The sequence below is a fragment of the Lepidochelys kempii genome, chromosome 11 (genome assembly GCF_965140285.1).
Source record: "Lepidochelys kempii isolate rLepKem1 chromosome 11, rLepKem1.hap1, whole genome shotgun sequence".
Taxonomy (NCBI): Eukaryota; Metazoa; Chordata; order Testudines; family Cheloniidae; genus Lepidochelys; species Lepidochelys kempii.
In genome coordinates this window covers 53,493,545-53,509,733 of record NC_136390.1, presented here as the reverse complement: position 1 = coordinate 53,509,733, position 16,189 = coordinate 53,493,545, and the positions used below count along the sequence as shown (strand labels likewise).

The window sequence follows — 16,189 nt, the reverse complement described above, 5'->3', positions numbered from 1 at the left end:
TGCCCTTCCTGAGGACAGAAAGGGGCACTGCCCCTGCCTCTCAGGGATAGAAACCACCTGCCACACCAAGTTGGTGGCAATGCTCCAGGGGCAGCGCTATGGGGGGAACCAGTGTCATGGTGTGCCAAGGGCCCCAGATCGTCTTAATCCAGCCCTTAAACGGGGTCCATTTTTGCTGCAGCCGGTCCCTTCAGCTGAGGTTTTTGTCTGTTTACACAGGTTAGGTGTTCTGTTACGACTTTGCTGTGAACTTCTAGTCTGAAATATCTCTTTGAGAGGGAGGCCCAGCGCTTCGCACACAGGATGGGGAGCACTGGCTTCTGTTTCTGACTCCACCACAGACTCTCCGGGTAAAACCCAGGCTACACTGAAGTCAGTGGAAGTTTTGTCAGCCATTTCACTGGGGCAAGGATTTCATCCTCTGGGTGACACTTGACTTCTCAGTGCAATTCATGCTACCGCTCTGTGCCTCGTCTCTAAACTGAGTGTACTGACAGCAAGGGGGGCAGGGAGGCTTCATGAATGAACAGCCGTAAAACTCAATGAAAGCCTTGGCTATAAGGCACCACAGAGGAGTCAAATATTATTAATAATTATGACTATTCATAAAAATAGACCAAAGCTGCACATGTTGGCACACCCAGAGTTTGCGAGTGTTTGGGCTCACACCCATGCCTGATGATTTGTCCGTGTTATTATTAATAACCCCCTCAACATTTATGCACATGCACTAAGCTCCATTTTACCAGCCTCCATCAAAGACTGCAAGGAGCTGGAGCTGGCCAACGGGGATTCCAGGAGCCAGCCTGGATTTTGCACCAGATACACATTGTTCTAGGGCAGGATGCAGAGTAAGATACATGTCGCTGTTGTGGTTTTCCTGGGCCGGTTCGAAACCAAGAGATCTGTGAAAAATATTGGATCTGACCTAGTGGCAACTAGTGACCAAATGTAGGGGTAGGGTAGAGCTTCATATACCAAAGTACCCCTTGCCCCTCTCCCCCAATCTCCCTCTCCTATATCTCCCCACGCAGAGTGACATCCTCATTTAAATCCATCCTATTTGCATGCACACACACATCCTCTTTCGCCCACTCTCCAGTCCTGTCAGCCCACCCCTTCTAGCTCAGATCTCCTCAAGTTCCTCCTCCCCCTCTTTCCAACCCAACCTCCTCCTCAGAGTCTCCTTCCCATCCAATCTTTCAAGGGTCCTTCCCAACACCACTAGATGCTGAACCCCTCAGCTCAGAAACTCCCACTCCCAGCCGAGTAGCACGGCCCCCTTTTCTCTCAAAAGCTCAGAACCTACAAACTGCTCAGTTTCCACAGCACAGAACCCCCTCCTCTGTCGGCTGTCCCTGCTCAAAACCCTTCTGCTCCCACTTGATCCCCCTAAGATCCACCCCCACAGAACAATCCATCTTCAGACTCAGGGGGCTTCTCTCTTCCAGCTGAACCCCAACCTGCCCACACAGAAGCCCTCCTCCCAGGCTCAGACTGAGCCCCTCTGCACCCCACTAAAAAGCCTGACCTTCCCATTCCCAGACATACCTGCAGCACAGAAACCCACCCTATCTCTCGCTGGAACAGGAGAAGCAGGTGCAGAGGAGCAGGGAGTACAAGGGCAGTCCAAGGAGCCCTATAGCCTGTGGTTGTGAGGCTGACCTGGATTAACTCCGCACAGGCTGGGAATCCCTGTTGAGTGACTGCTCCCTCTGTTGTCTGCAGTGGAGGAGCAGTGCCCTCGAGCCTCCAGCAGCTGGAGAAGCTTCGCCCACCAGAAATCCCCCGCTGGCAGCAGAATGGTACTGCACTCAGCATTTCAGTAGCCAGCCCACTATAGCACCCAGCTAGCCTAATTCCACGCCACTGCACCCGCTATACACCAGAGTAACTCATTTGAATTCCAGGGCACTACTGCTGGTGGAAGGGAGTGGCGATTCAGGCCCAAACACTACAGTGTGGCAGATACCTGCAGCTGGGACTTAGCCTGACCAGCACCTATTGACCTATTAGTCCTTGTGCGCTACAGTCCGGTGCCTTCCCCAGTAAGCATGAACTGACAGAACCTTATCAACCTTTTAAATGAGCTCTGACTCACCTCCAGGGCATTTTGCCTATGTTCCATCCTGCCGCGGATATTAACTTTTAAAAATTTAATTATTAATATTTATCATTCAAGGGAGGTTTTATTTACTGGATCTCATGTGACGTGCTGAGATCTACAGCCATCTAATCCACTGGCACCTAAAACTGTCATTGCACCCCAAATGGTGCATTCACCCAAATGGAACCAGCAAGGACAACAGTTTCCTGAAGAACCCTGCAGCGCATTTGCCTCCCATTCTCCAAATATAGGTACTCTGCTCCGAGTGGAGGTAAGGGTAAAACTCCCACTGACTTCAAGGGGAAAGGAAATAGGGCAATGGTGAGTTCTTTTGAAAAGCCCACGCAACATCGTTATTAGTATTATTATTTAATACTTACATTGCAGTAGCACCCAGTACCCATGGCGAGGATTGGGTCCCAATTGTGCTAATCACTGTACAAACACAAAGACACAGACCCCGCCACAAATACTTACACTTTTTAAAAGCAAGTGACATCCAAAGGGTGGGGATAGAGGAATACAATCAAATGAAGACACTGTTTCTTAACAGCATTTAAAACATGATGGTACCCAATGTTGGATTATTTACACTGTTTCAGAAGAAGTTGTGTTTTTCAGGCTAGACGCTCCGTTTTCCATAAGGTTTGGGGCCCAATTCTGGCTGTGATGTGTCTCAGCACATGCCAGAAAATCTGCAGCCACGATGGAAACACAGCAGTTTACTATCCTGACTCTGTTGAGAGGCCACTTCTCAGGCCCCTCATCACAGAGAAAACTTCTGGGGAGAGGCCACGGGTGTGATCTGCACACATATGCTTTGCCTGTCTTGATAATGGCAATTATACACCTCCCCTCACACAGCTTATTGCTGTTTCGAGTAGAATCAATCTGCTGGGGATGTCTGCCTGAGGGCACTCTCCATGTGAGAATCTGTGCACACTGTGTCAGTCACAAACTTAAAATGCACCCATTTGAAGGCCATTTCTGCAGTGATCCAGAATTTGCCTCACTGAGTTGACGTAAAATCCCTTTCTACCTGTAATAACAAACAATGTTACAACATCTAATAAGCAATCATATGGGGGGCAGAATTCACAGAGTTCAGAAATAACTTCAGACTCACAAATCATGGGAAAGAAAGTTATTCCTGGAGACCAACAGTAGGCCAGACTCACCAATACAATCTGCCTGCTTTGTGCCATTCTGGCAATGCCACACTATTGTATACCCATTTAACTAGCCAGCTAATCCTATTTTTGCAGCTGCTCTGTACCAGCTGAGCAGCAAACAGTGGATGGTGCCAGTGAGCATGGCCCAGAATGAATTCAAATTTGTAAAAATCAAAGGCAGCATGTGGGCCTGACACATTAACTTCAAGCTATTTTTCGTACCCTACTTAATGCCTCCTTCAAATTGGGACAAACCAAATTAGATTCTGACGTAGTGTGAAGAAAAAAAACTCAACACCTTTCTATTTTGTAACTGTGGTGTTTCTCAAAGCATGAGTAGGTGATGTGTAAGCTCTCCACACGGAGCATTGTTGGTGACCCCCTGAGCAGTACAGCAGCAAATATTCTAGTCTAAGGGCCAGACCAGGACAGGGAGGAAGGCAAGGGACTTTAATTGATATAGGTCTCTTCAATTTTTTTAAAATTCAGAACAGTTACTGGCTGACTTAACTCATGACCAAGACCTGAATTGTTAGGAAGTTTTCTAATTATTTATAATTGGGGCTGCATAAAAACCATGCATCACATAATCTCTTGGGGGCAGGGACTGTACCGTGTTTGTACAGCACCAACCCCAATGGGGTTCTGGTCGATGACTGGCGCTTCTACATGCTACCGCATTACAAATAAATAATAATTGTTATAATAATTTTAGGCTATTTCTTATTCTTCTACCTGAAGTTTTAACAAACAGTTCTAGCCATGATTACCGCATTTCTCTGGGCAAAATCTCTTCTCCAGATCTACACTTGGAAAGAACACTCATGCATAGATCTCCCAGGCTCACATTGAAGGGGACATTAGCCATCGTCATGGTATTCTCCCTTCTCTATTGGGAGCTATTTGCCCCTGTCCCCCATATACATCCCTGCCTCAACTTTCATGAATTGTCCTACAGTTAGATGGCTTCAGATCGGCCCTGAACCTGCACCATTGAAGTCAATAGGAGTACGTCTAAACTTCAATGTAAGCCCAGAGTCAGCTGACCTGTGTTAGGGAGCACTGGGCTTGAGTGTATACATTGTATTTTGACCCTAGATTAAGAATTTTCTGACCTGTGCTCAAACCTAGGGCTCAGACATCCACATTGCAGTGCGCCACTCAAGTCAAAACAACCATAGCCCAGAGTCCATTGACCGCCTATCCCTGCCCATCCTGGACCGTGATGCACTGTGGGAAAACTTTACTGCCCGCCCTGCACATTACCAGGAAGCAGCTCACTTCGCTCTCCATTGCGAACCCAGGAGGCTCTCAGACTGTGCTTTCAGATCTGTTCTTTCAGATCGGTGATCAGAACAGAATGCGTTAACACTGAGCTGCTCCTGTTTGCAAACCAGGGTGGGGGGGCTTCCATTTTCAATAGAGTGGATTGCAGGTTGTTGCAATAGAGAGGACTAAAGAAGCTGTCCCAAGGAATTGTGGGATACTACCAGATGACTTCCAGGACCAGAGTCAAGCAGGGCTGTGGCTTCGCTGCAAAGCAATAGGACTCAGACCCTGAGTCCCACCTCGATTTGAGCTCAGACCCTCTAGCCCTGCAGGGTCCTGGGACCCTGGGTTTGTGCATTTGCAGTGTAGACGCCAAGGGGGGAGGTTAGCCCTGAGGCTGGGCTCAAGCATGGGTTTACATGCAGTGGAGACATATCCTAGGAGTTTTATCATTAACTGCAATGAAAATAAGGTGAAGCCCATAGTCGCTACAGCTCTTCTTTCCCCACTTAACACTCCCTCTTTTCCTTCCACATAATATCAGTTTACCTATTACTCCCTGCCTAATAAATTATCACTAATGCTCTGGCATAAAACATTTATTATCCTGAGCATCATGTGACCAATGAGTAACTGTACATTTCTGTCCATATAATTCGCACACATTGATTTCACATGAAAACAGCCCTTGACTTGCATTGCAGTGATCCTGATAAATTAAACATGTTTAATGATTTTAAAATATATATAAAAAATGTTTTCTAAAGCAAAATTTCTCACTGGTTAAAAAACCTGTTATGCCACTTAGTAAAAAAAATACAACAAAATTACTAAATAAAACTAAAAGAATAACGACATACAAAATATCTTCCTCAAATATCAGCCAGTGCAGCCAGGTGATGGCTTAAGTTAATGGTGCAATGTGCTGCCAAAGGAAATCACCAACTGGATTTCTGCTCCTGGATAGTTGGAAGCTGGAGGAAGTACTGTTTTCTGTCTCTGGGGAGAGATCAAGGGTGCATATTTATCACTGCTATAAACCCGGGTCTGTATTACCTTTCTCCTGGAACTTCCTCCATGGTGCCAAAGGATCCGCATTACCAGAGAGTGGAAGGGTCAGCAGCCCCCAAGCTGGCACAGAAGCAGAAAGCCCCTGAATGGATGATCCTGGGATCTGCACATATCTATACGGATTCTCCAAGCCTGTGGGTAGGCCTTGCAACTCATTCCTCACTGAGACTTCCTTTCCTTTGTGCCCTCCCAGGCGTTTTACCATGCTGGTGGTCAGCAGAGGAGATGATAGTTTTTAATCTTACACTGGCTACAGTGGGACTTCAATTCGATTTCACAGGGTATAAATCAGGCTAGAGGTTTTTAAAAGCCCAAGGACTTTTCTCAGATCTGTGGCAGGTTCACAAGTACCCAGGCACAATATATGTAGCCTTTAAGAAATGGAAGAGAGAGGATCAAGGACGTTATTTTTTAAAACAATGGGCCACATTCTGGTTGGCCTTACCACTACGCAATCAAATCAGCATAAAAGAGTTAGACTCTTCAGTATTGATTTTGTTGGAATAAATGGGCCCAAAGTGTCAAAGGGGTTAGCATAACCCTGTCACTGTCCCACATTAAACCGTGTTAAACAAGCTTCAGGGTTTGGTATACAGAGACCTCAGCCCGCTTAGTCCCACAGCAAACACATCATTCAACTTTTCAACCTCGCATTTAAGCTTCAGCAAAAGGAGGGGGAAACAGTAAAAGCATTTGCAATATAAAGTATTAAGTAAAGCTTTTGTTTTAACGACATCTGTTGTTCCCTTTCTCTGTAGGGTCTTTAGAAGGAAAAAATACCTTGTCTGACAGTCTCTTAAATGGTAATAATGGTCCTTTGGGGGAAAAGAGAAAAATTTGGGCTGGAGCTGTTGTTAAAGTCCAGTCCCATTGCCCAGAAGCCAAAACAAGATAAACGTACACAAGAGGAGAAACAAAAGAATAGCAAAGATAGAAAATGCAGCTTCTGTCTCTGGCGCTGACGTTCACTGGCAGCCTTACTGATGGAGCAGCCACACATAGAGCACGCAGTTTTATCTGCCACTCCAAGGCTTGGCAAACTCATACCAGCATCGGGCTGTTTAGGGCATTGCTTTTAGATGCCTCTGTCTGGTCACAAGATGCCAAAAATATTTCAAATTATACAGCCTTGGCCAGCTAAGTCAGACTCTTATTAGACAAGAGGAAAAAAAGCTGATGGATAGGAAAGAGAAAAAGTAAGGTGGGGAAGGCAAAGGACACCAAGTGGGTGGGGCTGGGAGCTGGGGACAAAGTCTCACATCCCACGTGGGGTTCGGGATTCAGGTAAGCCAGTAGAGGTGGCAATGTCATCTGTGTCCCGCTCTCTGGCTCAGTCTGCTCAGGACATTTCTCAGGATCAGGACCACAAAAGCCCAGTGATGTTATGGTAAATCCCGGGATCCAGAAAAAGGTGTGGGGGCACAGCCATGATGGTGGAAGTCACTCCCTCCCTTTATTTCAGTCAACAATAGTCATGCTTCACTTTACCTCTGCTAATTTTCCCCCCAAAGACAGTTATTTTTAAGGATCCCAAAAGGGAGTGGTAGGTGGAATAGCCCATCCCCTCATTATTTTGCACCCCCCCATTATTTTGCGTGCAAGGTGTGAACAGGCGTGCCTGCACTCTGATCACTCAGATGTTAATTAGTTCCCCTTGAGAATGCTGATGGGGGTAATTGGACAATCAGGCTGGCTGCATGGATGGTCTAAGGAGCCCATTACCACGTCAGCCCAAGGCTGATAAAGCAGCAGGAAGGAAGTACCATAGCAGGGAGGGGCGGGGAAGAGGGGACCAGGACTAGGTGAGCTCTGTTACACAGAGGCCTCAGGGGAGGAAGACCTCAGTTCCCCTCAGGTCCTGGCGAAAGGGCCAAAAAGTGCTGTTGGTGCAGTAAATAGCTTGTTGCATGGGGATTGTTGTGGAAATGGTGATGGGAACTTAAAATAAAAAGGATACAGTGAAGACACAACCACTGGAGTCCATGCAGTTTCTGCAGGAAGAAGGCAGGAGAGGAGCCATGCCCCGTAACACATCTGTTACACCTAATTTCTGGCACATCCATGTTGGTTCATTGATTTCCAGTCCAACATTTTTCTTGTTTAACAAGAAAATAAAACAGGCATGATCTTAACACAGTCCTTGAATTATAGCAGCAGGTTTTTTTTGTTTGTACTAACTCAGTCAGTCTGCCCAGTGATTTCAGCACAGGACTAGTCAGGGTTCCTGGGAGTCTACCTCCAACCCAGGCATTGCCAGGGCAGGGGTTAAAGAAAGAGCACCAGGAGCTAAGCACCTCTCCTGCGTAGGTGAGGTGGGAGTTCTGCCTCCTGTTTCAATAGATTTTAACTCCTGCACAAGTCACTGAATTCCTCTAGGCTTCAATTTTGCTCTCTGTGAACTGGGTGTAATAACAACACACGTGCTGTGAAGAGTTAATGAGTTTCACAGCAAGTTCAACACCTTAGATGAAAGACGGAATAGAAGTGCCATTGTTATTCTTTAGCTGAATGCTAACAGGGCACAGAAAAAAGTAACAAGGTATGGCATAAAACTAGGTGCGTTTGTGAAAAGGAGGGTGAAATTGATCAGTGACAGAGATCTACATAAGGGGAAGAGCATGGGCAAGAGTTGGCTTATGAGAGTCAGCATATAGCCATGGGGTTAGGGATTAAACAAGCTAGGATATGCTGTACCTTATGTGATTGCTGGAAATTGTCAGTCTATCTCCTGAATGAACTTCACGGGATTAAGTTAAACCTTACTGAATTACAGTTAACACCTTTGGGGTACTTTGAATAAAAATACAATTGTCTACATGTTATTGTATGTACCTTCTCTGGTGGGGAGAGGGGATGCTAATGTACTTCCTCCATTATCAACCCTTTGAAGCACTGCCCTGAAGAGGTTCACATATACTAGTTCAAACGGGATTCTCCAGGGACTAACAGACAAAGACAGGATTTTTGGATAAATAGCCTGGTTTTAAATTGGCCCAAGGCCTTCCCCGTGTTCCAGCACATGGACAGGACCTCTGGGTCCATGGAGGGTACGGGTGGAATGACGGGGCCTACTAAGACCTCATAAGACTGAGTGCTAGATCTGAGCTGAGGCTGTGAAGAATTTGTGTCCACAAAGAAAACCCGGGGGGTGGGGTGCTGAACGACTGACCTGCTAGAACCTATGTTAGAGTTGGGGCAATGTCTGATAAGCTTATAGCATGTGTGTAGGTTCAATTATTGTTTTCTCTGTAGTACTTTTTACCTTAGGAATTGCAGTGCTGCATGGTACCTTATTACTGGAGCAATTACACCTGTTAACCATCTCTGAAGATGTCCTTGGGCAAAGCAAGCAGATGTCCTTGGGCAACCTGTCTGAGCTGGGAATAACACAGTGAAGGCAGGGAACCGTGCAGCCTGGAAATACCCTGGTCAGAAGGGGGACAGACACTGGTCTCCACCCAGAAAGGCAGTGGCTGGGGAGCTGGAAGCTTGAGGATTGGTACCCTGGCTGGCCCACAGAGGGAAATATAGGTGCAGTTGCTCTGAACTGTGACACCTTAAATAAGCAAACCCTACAGGAGACAAAGCAGAAGGGTCTGGGCCTGACAGCGGACACCATCAGGGAACCATTAGCACAAAGTAGCTGTAAGGTAAAAATGCAAAATGAATGTTGGGAATATGTCAGTAGAAACATGGGGTAAAAAAAAAAAAAGAGAGAGAGACCTAGAACAGTTGTGGCCTGGAAGGGAACAGTGGATAATTAGTGTTGAATTCCAGCCAAGTCTCCCCAACAAACTATAATGTTCATACTCCATGACCCTCCAGGGGGATCCCCTGCACTCTGACCTCCAGAGAGGCATTCCAGGCTGGGGCTAATAGATGGGTCCGGGTATATCTTTTCCTCCACAGCCGGGATAATTAAGGGGACCAGAGAAATAATTTATGTGGAAAGACTGTCAAAAGTGAGACTCAGGGAGGAATCTTGAACCCAGGAGAAGGGAGGGTAGAGAATGATCACTATTTTAAAAATCCACTATCTATGATGTCAGTAATTGGACATTACGCAGCATTCTTCTAATGGCCATAGAAAGCAGGCAAAGGCAGAACTGTATCATTTCTGTCACTTCTTTTAAAATATGTCCACTCCCATCTGAGTCTGCATATTTTACAGTCTCAGCATATTTTCCAGAAGTTTCAACGTTTGGCCGACGTGGTGAGATTTTTTTTCTTAAGTACATTTACTCACCACACAGATTACTCACATTCTCACAGCTCTACATCTTGAAAGTTTTCATCTGAGAAACAGAAAAGTAACAGCAAGTGTGGATATTATCAGTAACCCTCCAGAAAATGCAGGCACTTGAAACTGCTCACTCAAATGTGTTGGATGTATTTAAGTCACTAATTCTCATGGATTGTGTGATAACATTACTAACATTGTTTTCTGCAGAAGAAAAAATGGTAACAGCTACTTTGGCTCCAAATTTATTATTATTTCTAGAATGTAGGTAACGATTTACATGTATCTTATGAATGGAGCATCTGAATTTTAGCAAAAATTCTTCCACTATTCAGCACGGTTTATTGGTAAAGATGAAATATAGTGTTATACAAAAAGTCTTCTATGGGGGTTGCAAAATGTCATTTTATGGGTCCTGATCTAAAGTCTATGGGATTATTTTCACTGACTTCAATGGGTGTTGGATCAGGTCCATGAAGCAGTATTATTAGAAAACAGAGTACTGTTTAAAGAGTAGCTCTTGCTAGTACAATCTTACGGGAAAACTTGACAATATCTGATCTCCACAGTCACGCAGTTACCACTGTTGCTCCTGTTTGTTATTCTAGAAATAAAGACTTACATGGTGCTGAGAATCCATTAACACAATTATAATGCCCAATTAATCTTTGCAACTTGGGTGATGAATCATATCTCTAGGTGCACCTTCGACAGAGCAGAAATTCACTCCAGTTTTAGACTATCATTTTAATGCTTAATTTAACCTCTCCAGATTAAGCTGAAGACGATACAGTGAAAGAGTTTAACTCAGATCCATATTCATAAATAACTTTCCCCAGGCATCAGTGTGAACGCCTTGGTACCCTGTGAGCCACATTTTATTACGAAGGCTCAGCAGGAAGAAAGTTATGTGCCTTCCTTTACATCTCCAATTGGATTTAGTGGTATCTCCTGCCATCTACTGATAGTTTAAATAAAAGAGAGAAAAAAAAAGAGGAGAGGCTGGCTTTTCTGATTCATTTGTCAGTTGAACAACACGGTCAATGATCATTAGATTTTGCTAAAATGCCATAAATAATCTATTGAAGCTGGAATCCATTAGCTTTTAAAATAACTAGCGTCTATTTTTAGTCTTTCATCTTTTCTTTTTTCATCACGGCCATTGCTGGGTTTCATCTGATCTCTCAAATCATTGTCTTTTTATATGTTACATATTTTTTCACCTTAACTTGAAAATTGCTCAGCAAGGCCTACTAAGCATTAGTTAGTTTTAGTATTGTGCATGGTCTAAGTATAGCCTGCAGCCTTGGGGAAAGAACAATTGCCAGCTTAAGCCCCTAGAGAGAATGAAATAAATGAGTATTTGCTATAGCTACAGATTTAAGGATCTGTTTGCTACAGTTCCAGTAAATCTCTCATTTTTCTTATTTGTAAATACAACCTTTTAATAAAATAGTCAAAATTACTACAGTATGATGGATAGAATTCAACGTGATCTTGATACTTCAACCTGGATTTCAACATTATACTTCCTGTCGTATACTCTTACAATGTCCTTTATCAGTCAGGTGGTTCCAATCCTGCCATCAAGTCAAATGCAGGACTCTTACAGAGGGTGATGGGAGTTTGGCACATTTGGACCTAGCTGGATAGTAATATCTGCAAGATCCTGGACTTCAAAGGCGCATTTTAAGGCAAGACACATATTTTATAAGTGATGTACAGGCTTAAAAAATATCAAATATTTTGAAGAGAACTGAAGTAAATAAACATGTAGCTGTGTCATAAATATAAAGGGAAGGGTAAACCCCTTTGAAATCCCTCCTGGCCAGGGGAAAGCTCCTCTCACCTGTAAAGGGTTAAGAAGCTAAAGGTAACCTCGCTGGCACCTGACCAAATGATCTGTACCCTAGAGTTCAGAGTGGGGGAGGAACTTTGACATGGTGGCAGCGGTGGGATCATGTCAAGGTTCCTCCCCCACTCTGAACTCTAGGGTACAGATGTGGGGACCTGCATGTGGGGACCTGCATGAAAAACCTCCTAAGCTTATCTCTACCAGCTTAGGTCAAAACTTCCCCAAGGTACAAAATATTACACCCGTTATCCTTGGACTGGCCGCTACCACCACCAAACTAATACTGGTTACTGGGGAAGAGCTGTTTGGACGCATCCTTCCCCCCAAAATACTTCCCAAAACCTTGCACCCCACTTCCTGGACAAGGTTTGGTAAAAAGCCTCACCAATTTGCATAGGTGACCACAGACCCAAACCCTTGGATCTGAGAACAATGAAAAAGCATTCAGTTTTTTACAAGAAGACTTTTAATAAAAAATAGAAGTAAATAGAAATAAAGAAATCCCCCCTGTAAAATCAGGATGGTAGATATCTTACAGGGTAATTAGATTCAAAAACATAGAGAACTCCTCTAGGCAAAACCTTAAGTTACAAAAAAGATACACAGACAGAAATAGTTATTCTATTCAGCACAATTCTTTTCTCAGCCATTTAAAGAAATCATAATCTAACACATACCTAGCTAGATTACTTACTAAAAGTTCTAAGACTCCATTCCTGGTCTATCCCCGGCCAAGACGACTACAGACAGACACAGACCCTTTGTTTCCCTCCCTCCTCCCAGCTTTTGAAAGTATCTTGTCTCCTCATTGGTCATTTTGGTCAGGTGCCAGCGAGGTTACCTTTAGCTTCTTAACCCTTTACAGGTGAGAGGAGCTTTCCCCTGGCCAGGAGGGATTTCAAAGGGGTTTACCCTTCCCTTTATATTTATGACAAGCTGTTTCCTTGCAGTTTAATGTGTCCCTATTACTGCAGTTACTAGAGTCTAGAGACACACCCCAGGAGGAATTTGACCTATTCTGCATGGGTTGAAGCAAGTTTCCCATAGTAAGAGATGACTCACATCCCATAGTTCATACTGTGCAGTGGAAATATGCTCTGTTCCTCCAAATCACAAGCCCAGCATTCATTCTTTGCCTGTCATACAGTGATGATTATAAATCTAGTGTTTACAAACAAGTCGCAGTCAAATCAGGAGAACCATCCAAATCAGTTCCAATATACAATGAGGCATTCCTCCAGATTTCAATTACATGTGCTTGAAACAGAAGGGTCTTTCACACGATTCCAAAACTCACTGGGCCATATCCTGTAGTTCTTCCTCAGCGTCTTTTCCTGCTTACCCTTACACATAACAGTAGCCCTCACTGACATGATCCCAAGGGCTTCAAAGGGGTACTCACTAGGGCTGTAAGAATACAGTCTGCCCCGAGTAAGTAGCAATGTATAACTTTTGGACCCGGGAGCAGAAATGTAACTCAGAGAGTCATAGAAAGAGTCACTTTCCCCTGTGCCCCAGGAAATAAACTCAGGTCCACCATCCCTTCCCAGGCACAGATCACTTCCCCCTCACACCAGCACAGATGCACTGGCTAGTATGTTGCTGGGACAGAGTCAAGGCTACACCCATTCACTGTTCCTACCTGCCCACTCTCCACCCTCCTGTAGAGACTGTTTCACCCATCCACCTCATGCTCCGACCCACAATGCAGGCTACCCTTCCCCCCTAACCCCCCACAATTTTAGGGTTGCCAACATTGTATTTCAAAACTAAGAGACTGTTTTCTTAGCACCCCTGCCTCTCTCCCAATATTATCATCATCATTATTAATAATAATAAGCAGCACTCACCTACCTTCGCCAGGGGTATTTCTTGCTGCTTTTTGCAGCTCTCACCAACTCCTGATCTTATAGGAAGATGAAAAAGTAAGGGCTGTCCCTTGTAACAAGGGACTGTTGGCAACCCTAGCCCTCATCCAGCCCTGTGTGGGTAGGTAGGACAAGCCATGATTTTGACCCGAGTAAGGGCTCCTCCTGTGCCTAAGTGTTTGCAGGATCAGGCTCCCCTCCTCCTTACCTCGGGTCATTAGGAGAAATGGCACGAGCTCAATGGGCTTTTCGCCAAGGACAGAAGGATATGGCCCAATGCTTGGAAATCTTTCAAGGCAAAGTTTTTGTGACCTCTCCTCCCCCGCTTTCCCAACACGTACACACACACACACAGGCAGCTTTGAAATCTGATGGTGGTATTGTTTCAGAACTTGAAACACATCCAATATTTGACCTTCATTTTCCAACTGTTGAGAAAACATTCCGTTCACACACCCTGATGTCTCTTCTCAAATGAGCACATGAAAATAGTAAGAAAGAAGTTTAAACCAAAGTAATTCACTTTCTAAAATAAAAACCACAAGCACTGCTTTCTATTTGACATGACAGCTCCTTAGTAACCGAAACAGAAAAATGTTCATGCTGCATTTGGGTTCTGTCGCAAAATTACTTATTTATTTGTTTGTTTGCAATAGCAGCCATGATGTGCTAGGCACTGCCCAGACATACAAGGGACAGTCCCTGCCCCAGGAAGCAAAATGTGCCTTGATCTAACCCCTTCAACACATAGGTGTATCTTAATACTATAAAGGGGCCAATTCTAAGTAATTTAAGCACTTTGGACCCAGCTGGGTCTTGAGGCTGATTCAAGGGCTGCTTGTGCATGACACCACAAAACTAGTGTATTGATGGTAGAACTGATCAGAAAATTGTCAATGAAAAAAAGTTTTTCAAGGAAACTGAAGAGAAATTTTAAAAAAGAATCTTCTTGTGAAAATAAATTCACATTTTTGACCACCACTAATCACTAGGCTATTTCACACATGCAATAACCTGGTACTTATATTCCAGACTAGAACAGACAATGCAAACAAAACCTCTGCAGCTGTGTAATCAATAGGGAACTGCACTGAACATGAGTACAATCCTACCAAATTCACTGTCCATTCTGGTCAATTTCATGGCCATAGGATTTGAAAATTAGTCAATCTCACATTTTCAGGAGTTTACATCTGAAATTTCATGGTGTTGTAACGGGCGGTCCCAACCGAAAGGGAGGTCATGAGGGGGGTTGCAAAGCTCTCGTGGGGGGGGTGGCGGGATTGCCACCCTCACTTTTGCACTGCAGGAAGCTCCAGGGCTGCTGCCCAGTCACGGAGCTTCCTGCAGCCAGGGAAAGTACCCAGAGGTGGGTCAGAGCTCCTCCTCCTCCTCCTCCCCCGCCGCCGCGCGAATGGCCATGAACCTCTCCAGTCCAGCTGGGACTAGCAGCTAGGAACCCCCAGCTGGGGCATTCCCAGCAGCATGCAGGAGATCAGACCCACCTCTGCTTCCGGGAACCTCGTCTAGGGTTGCCATTATTGGTTGGAGGTATTCCTGGAGGTTTCATCACATGACATAATTTGTAATTAAATATTCATTTTTAATTCCTGGAGACTCCAGGCCAATCCTGGAGAGTTGGCAACTCTAGAACCTCCCCTGGCTGCAGGAAGCTCAGGGGTTGCTGAAGCCACAGAGCTTCTTGCAACCGGGGGTGGTACCCAGAGGTGGGTCTGATCTTCCACCGAGAGCAGCTGTGCAGGGGAAGAGTAAGTTCCATCCCGCCCTAGCCTGGCAGGGACTAGTGGCTGGAGCCCAGGGCACAGCAGGAGCCCCCAACTGGGGCGCCCCCAGCTCTGCCCCTGCCCTCCAATAGCTAGATTTCAAAGGGGGAAGTCTGATTTCACAGTCTGTGACATGTTTTTCACAGCCCTGAATTTGGTAAGGCCCTATACCGGAGATCTCACCCATTCTTCTGCTATCTTGGAGATCCATGCAAAAAGTCTACCATGCAGGGACAGTGTATTCATCAATCAACATCCTGATTAGATGCAGAGCTTGGAAAATCCAGTTGCCAGTGGTGAGTGGAAAGCTTTCCCTGACAAGTGTTTCTCCTTGTGTTTCTCCTAAACACAACTATTTCCCCAGAGTTTAGGGGTTTGTTTTTTTATAAACAAAACAAAACAAAAAAACAATTAAGCTTCTAGCGCATTAGCTTGTGAAAATAACCTTCCAACATGAACTAATGTCGTGTTGTGTTCCTGACTCTTCAGAAGGACCTTATGCTGCAGCTCCGAGCTTTGCCAAGGAGCAAATTGGAGTTATGAAAATAACCAGGACTCAAATTTAGTGTCACTTCCGCTACTCAGCACTCTGTGGGCAAGAATGACACAGGCCTTGGGCATTTCAGTTTCACACCTCTGGCTGGGAGAGGAATGATCCAAAAAGAAAAGAGGAGGAACAATGAGTTGTGTAGCAGCAACAAAGAGGCCCATGCAGAGGAGCAGAATAGTAGAAATCTGATCCCGTGGCCGTAGCCAAGAGGTTTCTGAGGAGGGATAGAGTAGTGGGAACGCAGCCCCCAACATCTAGCAGCCAGGAGGCTCT

At 45.0% G+C, this 16,189-nt stretch overlaps 1 long non-coding RNA gene across 2 annotated transcripts in view; it reads right to left on the bottom strand.

The window, feature by feature from the left end:
• LOC140895757 (uncharacterized) overlaps window positions 1–13,776 on the bottom strand; it is a 29,981-nt gene extending 16,205 nt beyond the window's left edge. The window contains exon 1 of one of the 2 annotated variants that reach the window (XR_012154339.2): window positions 13,565–13,776. This is a non-coding gene — a long non-coding RNA (uncharacterized LOC140895757). The remainder of the gene's footprint in view (window positions 1–13,564) is intronic. The other variant, XR_012154340.2, reaches the window with a different exon arrangement.
• Between the last annotated feature and the right edge of the window lie 2,413 nt (window positions 13,777–16,189).